Genomic DNA, 8,659 nt, shown 5'->3' with positions numbered 1-8,659 from the left:
AGGAGGATGTTAATATAAATACTTAAAATATATGGCTCTAGAAAGATTTGAAGAAATATGTTGGTATTGTAAGTGCAGCTTTGTTCAGCTGCAAATGTTGTTTTGGACTGTGTTCTCTAGAAGTTGACAGTGTGATGTGTGTCATATGTATGTTTTCTTAGCTAATCTATCTGTGTTGGTGTGTTTAAGGTACCTTCACCATGTCATCTTCATTTGGATATTTCAGAGTTATTACATTAGCAAATATATGATGCTGTTCAGAAGTATGATGTGGACATGGATTGGTCCTGGGAATCTGTGCCAGAGTTTGGGTGTACAGCTTGCACAGAGATATGATGGAAGTTACCTGGCTTCCATTGGACTTGTTCCTTGTGGTGGTTTGGTCCCAATATGTGTGTCATCATGTGATCCAACGCAATGTTGTGTTGTGCTCAAATCATGCTATCCAGCCTTCACATTGGCTATTTCCTTATTGTCTATGAACTGGATGTAGGTTTTGCTGTGTCTCATCATTGTAGTGCAAATTGTTTGTGGCACATCACTGACATTTGTTTGTAACATTTCACCAGATGCAAGCAACCCTGTGGTCAGAAACTGTTGTACTGACATGCTTATGTTCTTTTGTTACTTTGATGTAGAATTCTTTTTGCGAGGTGGTCAAAATGGCACCAGGTGTCGGGTCTTGTTCCCAGTACAGTAGAGAAGGCCAGTATGCTCAGGACCGAAGATAGAGCCCCAACTCTCCCAAAAGGTATAGCCACCCTTCTGTAAGCAAAACACCAGACTAGGGACTAATACCCCATAGGAGAGAGGAGACAACCACAGGACCACGTTTTTTTAAACACCAGTAGCGCCAGTAATTCAGGAAGGGGAGTAGAAGGAAGCACGATTCTCTGAACTGTAGCATATAAAATAATAAACAGGAGAAAAAGAGACAGGGACAATATTACCTACAGGTGATTAAACAAGGGCGCAGTATATAGCAAGAGTTAGGTTTTAGGATTGTGTACCCTCACATACTTACACAAGTGCCACAGATGAGCTTCGTTGTACCAAAAGGTCTTCTCAAGTAAATGAGCAAATTCCTAGAAAAAAAAAGTAGGTCCTTTAGCAGCAGATACAAAGAAATACCCTTAAATCAAAGGCATACGTCTGCCTAATACACAAAGTCTGCAGCAGCAGGGTTGATATCCAGCTTGGACATAATCAGGACTTTTGTTGTTTTATAATAGTGGTTCAATAAAGTTTTGTTGAAACTCCCAACAGGAGCTCAAAACTGCTCAGATCTGGCACGTCTTTTGAATACAACAATAGGCTCAGAACATGATCCAATGCTAGCGAGCACGGTGCTAGCTTTAAAAGAAAAAAGGTTTTCAAGTCCAAAAAGGTAGAGCATAATTCCAAAGCCTGCTCGCCTTATAACAAAAATGCCAACACAAAAAGGAGCTGAGTATTTCCAAAATACTGGATAATGAGGCAGGAGATGTGACGCGACCTTACACCACGGAAGAAAACACACGTAAGCAAGGGAAAGGTAAACGCTTACGTTTTCATGCCGGGAAAGAGACAGGAATGCGCGCGTACAGCACGTCTTGAAGCTCACAGGCGGGCGGGGTCCATGAAACTCCAGGGAGGACAGGGAGACCTTCAGCAACTTCCTTGAATGAAGGGACATGAAGCAAAAAATTACGGTAAGGGTAATTTGAAAATGACGTGTTTCAAAACAAAGAAATCCAACAGAACATAGGAGGATGAAACACGAGGCGCTCAGGAAAAGGAAGCTCAGTTAGCTCTAGGTCAGGTCGCACGGCTTGGTCCACCAAACTTCAGTAAGCCAAGTACCGAACATAGAGAAGGGTGTCCATATAAACCCTCCAATCGGCTTATACCCTCCTCGCAAGGCAGCATGGGAAGGCACACAACCCCTCCCTCAAACACAGAGCTTTATGGGAGTTGTAGTGCACTCTTAAGGGATAGAGAAAGGGTGGAGGAAGCCAGACGGGTAACAGTTCTCCCCCCTAATGATCTATTCACTGGTCGGGGTTTAGAGGGGTATAGGGCATGAAATCTTCTCACTAACAGAGGGGTGTGTACCTGTTCAGCGGGTTCCCATGATCTGTCTTCTGGAGCGTATCCCACCCAGTCTACTAAATACTGCAGTTTGCCCTTATATCTGCAGGAATCCACTATTCTTTTGACTTCAAACTCCTGTTCTCCATCTATAGTAAGGGGGGGGAGGTGGAGGTTCTGGACAGGAAGGGGGTTCATATTTCTTGAGTAAAGAAGTATGAAATACAGGATTTATTTGGAACTCAGATGGTAATTCTAATTTGATGGCAACAGGATCGATGGGTTGTGAAACCTTAAAAGGGCCTTTGTAGCGGGGTTGCAGTTTTCTAGGCACTTCTTAACTGAGATTTTTTGTAGCTAACCACACTTGATCCCCCACAACATATGCAGGCGCAGGGCGTCTATGTTTGTCGGCCTGTTCTTTCATGTGTTCCTTTGCCTCTTGTAGTTTCTGTTTAGCCTGAATCCATATTGTGGTGAGATGTGTGTGATGTTCTGAGACCGCAGGGATTTGTGATAAAAAGAGAGGAAGGTGAAATGGTAAACAGATAGGATGATATCCATAAGAAAAGAAAAAGGGAGAAACCTGGGTGGCTGAATGAAGAGAGTTATTGTAAGCAAACTCAGCTAAGGGAAGGGCTTGTACCCGATCACTTGTAACCGTAGCTAACAAACAATGCAGAAACTGTTCCAACGTCTGATTTGTTCTTTCGGTTTGCCCATCTGTTTGGGGGTGATAAGAGGAAGAGAGACGGTGGTCTATCTTTAACACCTTACACATCTCCTGCCAAAACTTGGATACAAATTGAGGGTCTCTATCAGACACTATTATAGAGGGCAATCCATGTAATTGCACTATGTGTAGTATGAATATATCTATGAGCTCCTTTGCCGTGGGTAGCTTTTTAAGAGGGGCAAAGTGAGCCATCTCAGATAACATATCTACCACCACTAGTATAGTATTGAACCCCTGAGTAACCGGCAAATCAGTAATGAAATCCATGCTAATGGAAAACCAGGGTATATGGGGAACGGGTAACAGATGTAACAGGCCAGTGGGAGCGCAATGCAGGGATTTCTGTCTTGCACAGGTGGGACAGGCTTTAACATAGTTACTGATGTCCTGGGTCATTCCCTTCCACCAAAACCATCTCTGACAGATTTGTATTGTCTTTTCTCCCCCGGCATGTCCTGCCATAGGTAAGGTATGACACCAACTCATGATCAAGGTGCGTAGTTCATCGGAAGGAAGGTACAAGCGACCTTCATGATAGTACAAGCCGTCTACTATTTTGTTCAGAGGGTTGGATAACCATTCATCAGGACTGAGTGAAGCATATTCAGTAGTCAGTTACTTAAAAAAGGCACTGTCTTTGCATACATCTCCCACCGCTGCTATCTTGTGCTGTGGGATGATGGGCGGTGGATTTTCTATCATGTGTCTTTTCTCTTTTCCCAGAGGAGATAACGCGTCCTTGTTTCACTCCTGGGCGGAATGTTATTATGAAATCATATTCGCTAAAGAAGGATACCCATCTCATCTGTCTCGGGGTAAGGGCCTTTGCTGATTTAAAGAACTGGAGGTTCCGATGGTCAGAAAATATGGTTATGACATGTGGAGAACCCAGTAAATAATGTCGCCACTCCTGGAATGTCAGTTTTATGGCAAGCAACTCTCTTTCACCTATGGTGTAATTTTGTTTGGCAGAAGAGAGAGTTTTGGAAATACATGCCACCGGATGAAGACTCCCCTTTGTAGGGTCTCTTTGAGACAAAACCCCATTACAGCAAACTGAGAAGCATCCGCTTCCACATAGAAAGGTTGAGTACTATCAGCATGCCTTACGATGGGAGCGGAAACAAATCTGGTCTTAAGAGCATGGAAGGCTTGTTCTGCTGCATCATCCCACTCAAACAACACCCCTTTTTTCAGTAGTCTTGTGATGGGGTGATGAGGTCAGAAAAATGGTCAATAAACGTTTTGTAAAAGTTGACGAATCCGAGGAAGGATATCTTTTATGGTAGTAGGACTAGGCCAGGAAGTTATAGCAGATACCTTAGAAGGATCCATACGAATCCCTTCAGGGGAGATAATAAACCCCAAGAAGTCGACTTTGGTGGCATGAAAAAGACACTTATCGAGCTTGGCAAAGAGGTGGTTGTCCTGGAGACGTTGGAGAATCGTTTTAACATGTTGCACATGTTCCTCTTTGGATTGCGAGTAAATCAGAATATCGTCTATGTAGACGGAAACAAAAAGGTCAAGGTATTCTCTCAAAATTTCATTAACGAAAAACTGAAAAACAGCCGGGGCACTGCATAAGCCAAAAGGCATTACGCAGTATTCATAGAGTCCAAATTTGGTGCGAAAGGCCATCTTCCACTCATCTCCTTCTCTAACGCGGATCAGATGATAAGCCCCCCGGAGGTCTAGCTTGGTGAAGATGTTTGCTTTACGCACCTGATCCAGAAGGTTAAAGATGAGTGGAAGAGGGTACTTGTTCTTTATAGTAACCTTATTGAGGGCGCGGTAATCCAGGCAGGTGCTTAGATCACCTTCTCCTTTAGGAATAAAAAAAATAGGCGAGGAGACTGGAGAAGTGGAATGCCGGATGAACCCTTTTTAAGCATTTCCTGAAGGTTTTCGTAAAGGTACTTTGTTTCCGGCTCAGTGAGTGCGTATATTCTATTGATGGGAAGAACCGCCCCTGGAATCAAATCAATTCTACAGTCAAAGGTTCGGTGCCGGGGCAAGGCCACCGCCTTTTCTTCATCAATCGAGTCCTTGTAATCATTATCTAGCTGAGGTAGAACGGAAGCTACAGGACTCTCTGTAGCACAACACATTGGGGATTGCCCAGTAGTGTTTTCCTGAGAACAATGCACCATACAATAATGGGATCGCAAGATTACTCTTCGGGAGACCCAATCAATGTGTGGGGTATGTACCTGTAACCAAGGTACCCCTAGGATGGCACCAAAATTAGGAGTGTCAATCAAATCGAACTGGATGGCTTCTGAGTGTCCGTTGTCACATACCACAGTGAGAGCGGGGGTTTGGTAGGCAAGTAAACCTGATGATAACTCAGTGCCATCAACTGCTCTTATTTTTTCAGGCTGAGATTTTGGTCGGAAGTCTATCCCAAGAGCCTTAGCCAAAGAGATATCTAAAAAATTACCTGTCGCCCCTGCATCCAAGAGTTTGGGCATAGCCTTTGGGTGTTGTGATGGTAAAATCAACACCACATTCAGGGTGAAGTGTTTGGGCACGAGACTCAGAGGATGGGCTAAAAATTATGAGATCTGTAACAAAGAAGGACTTGGAGGGTTGATCTCAGTTCTTTCCAAGTCTTTTAGTTTTCTGCTTGCGTAGCATACAATGGGCCCGATTCACAGAACTAACTTAAGACAAAATCCTAAACTTACTACCATTTTGGTATTCACAGAAGGCACTTACTCATTTTGGTATTCACAGAAGGCACTTACTCATTTTGGTATTCACAGAAGGCACTTACTCATTTCGGTATTCACAGAATTTAGGAGTCCTAACTTTAGGACTCCTAAATGCCTTCTGTGAATACCGAAAGTCTTAAAATTAGGATTTTTCTCAGTTTAGTAGTAGTATAGTTAGGACTCCTAACTTTAGGACTCCTAAATGCCTTCTGTGAATACCGAAAATCTTAAAATTAGGATTTTTCTCAATTTAGTAGTCCTAAGTCTAAATTTAGGACTACTAAATTGAGAAAAATCCTAATTTTAAGACTTTCGGTATTCACAGAAGGCATTTAGGAGTCCTAAAGTTAGGAGTCCTAACTATACTACTACTAAACTGAGAAAAATCCTAATTTTAAGGCTTTCGGTATTCACAGAAGGCATTTAGGAGTCCTAAAGTTAGGAGTCCTAACTATACTACTACTAAACTGAGAAAAATCCTAATTTTAAGACTTTCGGTATTCACAGAAGGCATTTAGGAGTCCTAAAGTTAGGACTCCTAACTTCTGTGAATACCGAAATGAGTAAGTGCCTTCTGTGAATACCAAAATGAGTAAGTGCCTTCTGTAAATACCAAAATGGTAGTAAGTTTAGGATTTTGTCTTAAGTTAGTTCTGTGAATCGGGCCCCCAGTCTTTACTGTAGGGGCCTTCAAGACTGTCTTAGGCTTGATGGGACACTCTCTGGCTAAATGAACCCCTTTCCCAAAATAAAGACACAGGTTGAGTTTTCGCCGTCTTTCACGCTCCTCACTCATTAAAGGACCTCTAACCCCCCCTATTTGCATGGGTTCACTACTGTCCTTCACTTCTTTCTTCTCTACTTCAGGCAACAGAAAACATGGATATTCTACTTTAGTCTTTTCACCCCTTCTTTCGTTGAGGCGGTGATCCAATTTCACTACCAAATCTATAAATGAAGCACAGTCTTCAGGGGGGTCAACTATTTAGGATAAAATGTCTTTCAACTCGTCTTTTAAGCCTCTCTAGAAGAGAGAAGTTCTCTTTTCTTCAGGCCAATGTGTTTCAGCGATTAGTCTATTGAAAGTTGTAATGTATGTCAAAAGGTCATTGGAACCTTGTTTAAGTCCCAGTAACTCGTTATCTCTGGCCTGCATATATGAATGACGGGCAAAAAGGCTTTTCATTCTCTCTTTGAATTGTGACAAATCATATAAGACAGGGTCATCATTCTCAACCAAGGGTACTGCCCAAAGCACTTCATTGCCAGTCAGATACGAGATAATAAATGCAACCTTAGCTGCATCATCGGGAAAGGAAGCTGCTCGGCACAGAAATTGTAAGTGACATTGGCTCATAAAAACCCGTATTTACTGCAATCCCCATTGAATCTTTCTGGCATAGCTAAGGGGGTTGGGGACGGAGATATAACAGTCACATTAACAGGAGGAGTGCCACCCCCCACAGCAGAGGGAACAGAGGAAGAAGGAGGAACATGAAAGTGTGCAGGTTGTATGTAACTCTTCTTGTATTTAGGCGTAACCTCAGTTACTCTAGCCTCTACCTGCCTTTGTGTTTTCAAAATATCTAGTTCTGATACTAAACGTTGATTTTCCGTTCTGAGAACTCTAAGCTCGGACTGCAAATTCACTACAGCTGCCGCTAGTTCTTTCATAGTTGTTTCTGACGACTCAATAGACAGGGAACCATCCATGAGCACATCAAACGTGGCTCCCTTATCCTTTTTCGCTCGGGGATTTAAGTATACTTGGGCTTGGCTTTGTGTCGGGTCTTGTTCCCAGTGCAGTAGCGAAGGCCAGTATCCTCAGGAGCAAAGATAGAGCCCCAACTCTCCCAAAAGGTATAGCCACCCTTCTGTAAGCAAAACACCAGACTAGGGAATAATACTCCCTAGGAGAGAGGAGACAACCACAGGACCACGTTTTTTTAAACACCAGTAGCGTCAGTAATTCAGGAAGGGGAGTAGAAGGAAGCACGATTCTCTGAACTGTAGTATATAAAATAATAAACAGGACAAAAAGAGACAGGGACAATATTACCTACAGGTGATTAAACAAGGATGCAGTATATAGCAAGAGTTAGCTTTTAGGATTGTGTACCCTCTCATACTTACACAAGCGCCACAGATGAGCTTCGTTGTACAAAAAGGTCTCCTCAAATAAATGAGCAAGGTAAATTCCAAGGAAAATAAAAAGCAGGTCCTTTAGCAGCAAAGAAATACCCTAAAATCAAAGGCATACGTATGCTTAAGACACAAAGTCGGCAGCAGCAGGGTTGATATCTAGCTTGGACATAATCAGGACTTTTGTTGTTTTATAATAGTGGTTCAAAAAAGTTTTGTTGAAAATCACAACAGGAGTTCAAAACTGTTCAGATCTGGCGCATGTTTTGAATACAACAATAGGCTCAGAACATGATCCAATGAGAGCGAGCACTGTGCTACCTTTAAAAAAAAAAAAAGGTTTTCAAGTCCAAAAAGGCAGAGCGTAATTCCAAAGCCTGCTCGCCTTATAACAAAAATGCCAACACAAAAAGGAGCGGAGTATTTCCAAAATACTTGATAATGAGGCAGGAGATGCGACGCGACCTCACGCCGTGGAAGAAAACACACGTAAGCAAGGGAAAGGTAAACGCTTACGTTTTCATGCCGGGAAAGAGGCAGGAATGCGCGCGTACAGCGTGTCTCAAAACTCACAGGCGGGCGGGGTCCATGAAACTCCGGGGAGGACAGGGAGACCTTCAGCAACTTTCTTGAACGAAGGGACACGAAGCAAAAAATGAAGGAAAGGGTAATTTGAAAATGACGGGTTTCAAAACAAAGCAATCCAACAGAGCATGGGAGGATGAAACACGAGGCGCTCAGTAAAAGGAAGCTCAGTTGGCTCTAGGTCAGGTCTCAAAGCGTGGTCCACCAAACTTCAGTAAGCCAAGTACCGAACATAGAGAAGGGCGTCCATATAAACCCTCCAATCGGCTTATACCCTCCTCGCAAGGCAGCATGGGAAGGCACACAACCCCTCCCTCAGAAACAGAGCTTTATGGGAGTTGTAGTGCACTCATAGGGGATAGAGACAGCGTTCAGGAAGCCAGACGGGTAACACCAGGTGATGATGTAG

General features: G+C 43.1%; 1 long non-coding RNA gene across 1 annotated transcript; it reads right to left on the bottom strand.

Moving 5' to 3' along the window:
* Positions 1 to 791: 791 nt before the first annotated feature.
* On the bottom strand, positions 792 to 8,441 carry LOC146831084 (uncharacterized). Its single transcript, XR_014961110.1, has 4 exons — positions 8,239 to 8,441; positions 1,547 to 1,658; positions 1,025 to 1,085; positions 792 to 898 (listed from the first exon to the last, which is right to left on the bottom strand). It is a non-coding gene; the product is annotated as an uncharacterized LOC146831084 (long non-coding RNA).
* Between the last annotated feature and the right edge of the window lie 218 nt (positions 8,442 to 8,659).

This window comes from Triturus cristatus, chromosome 5_1 (assembly GCF_964204655.1).
Source record: "Triturus cristatus chromosome 5_1, aTriCri1.1, whole genome shotgun sequence".
Taxonomy (NCBI): domain Eukaryota; kingdom Metazoa; phylum Chordata; class Amphibia; order Caudata; family Salamandridae; genus Triturus; species Triturus cristatus.
This window is presented reverse-complemented; position numbering and strand designations above follow the sequence as displayed.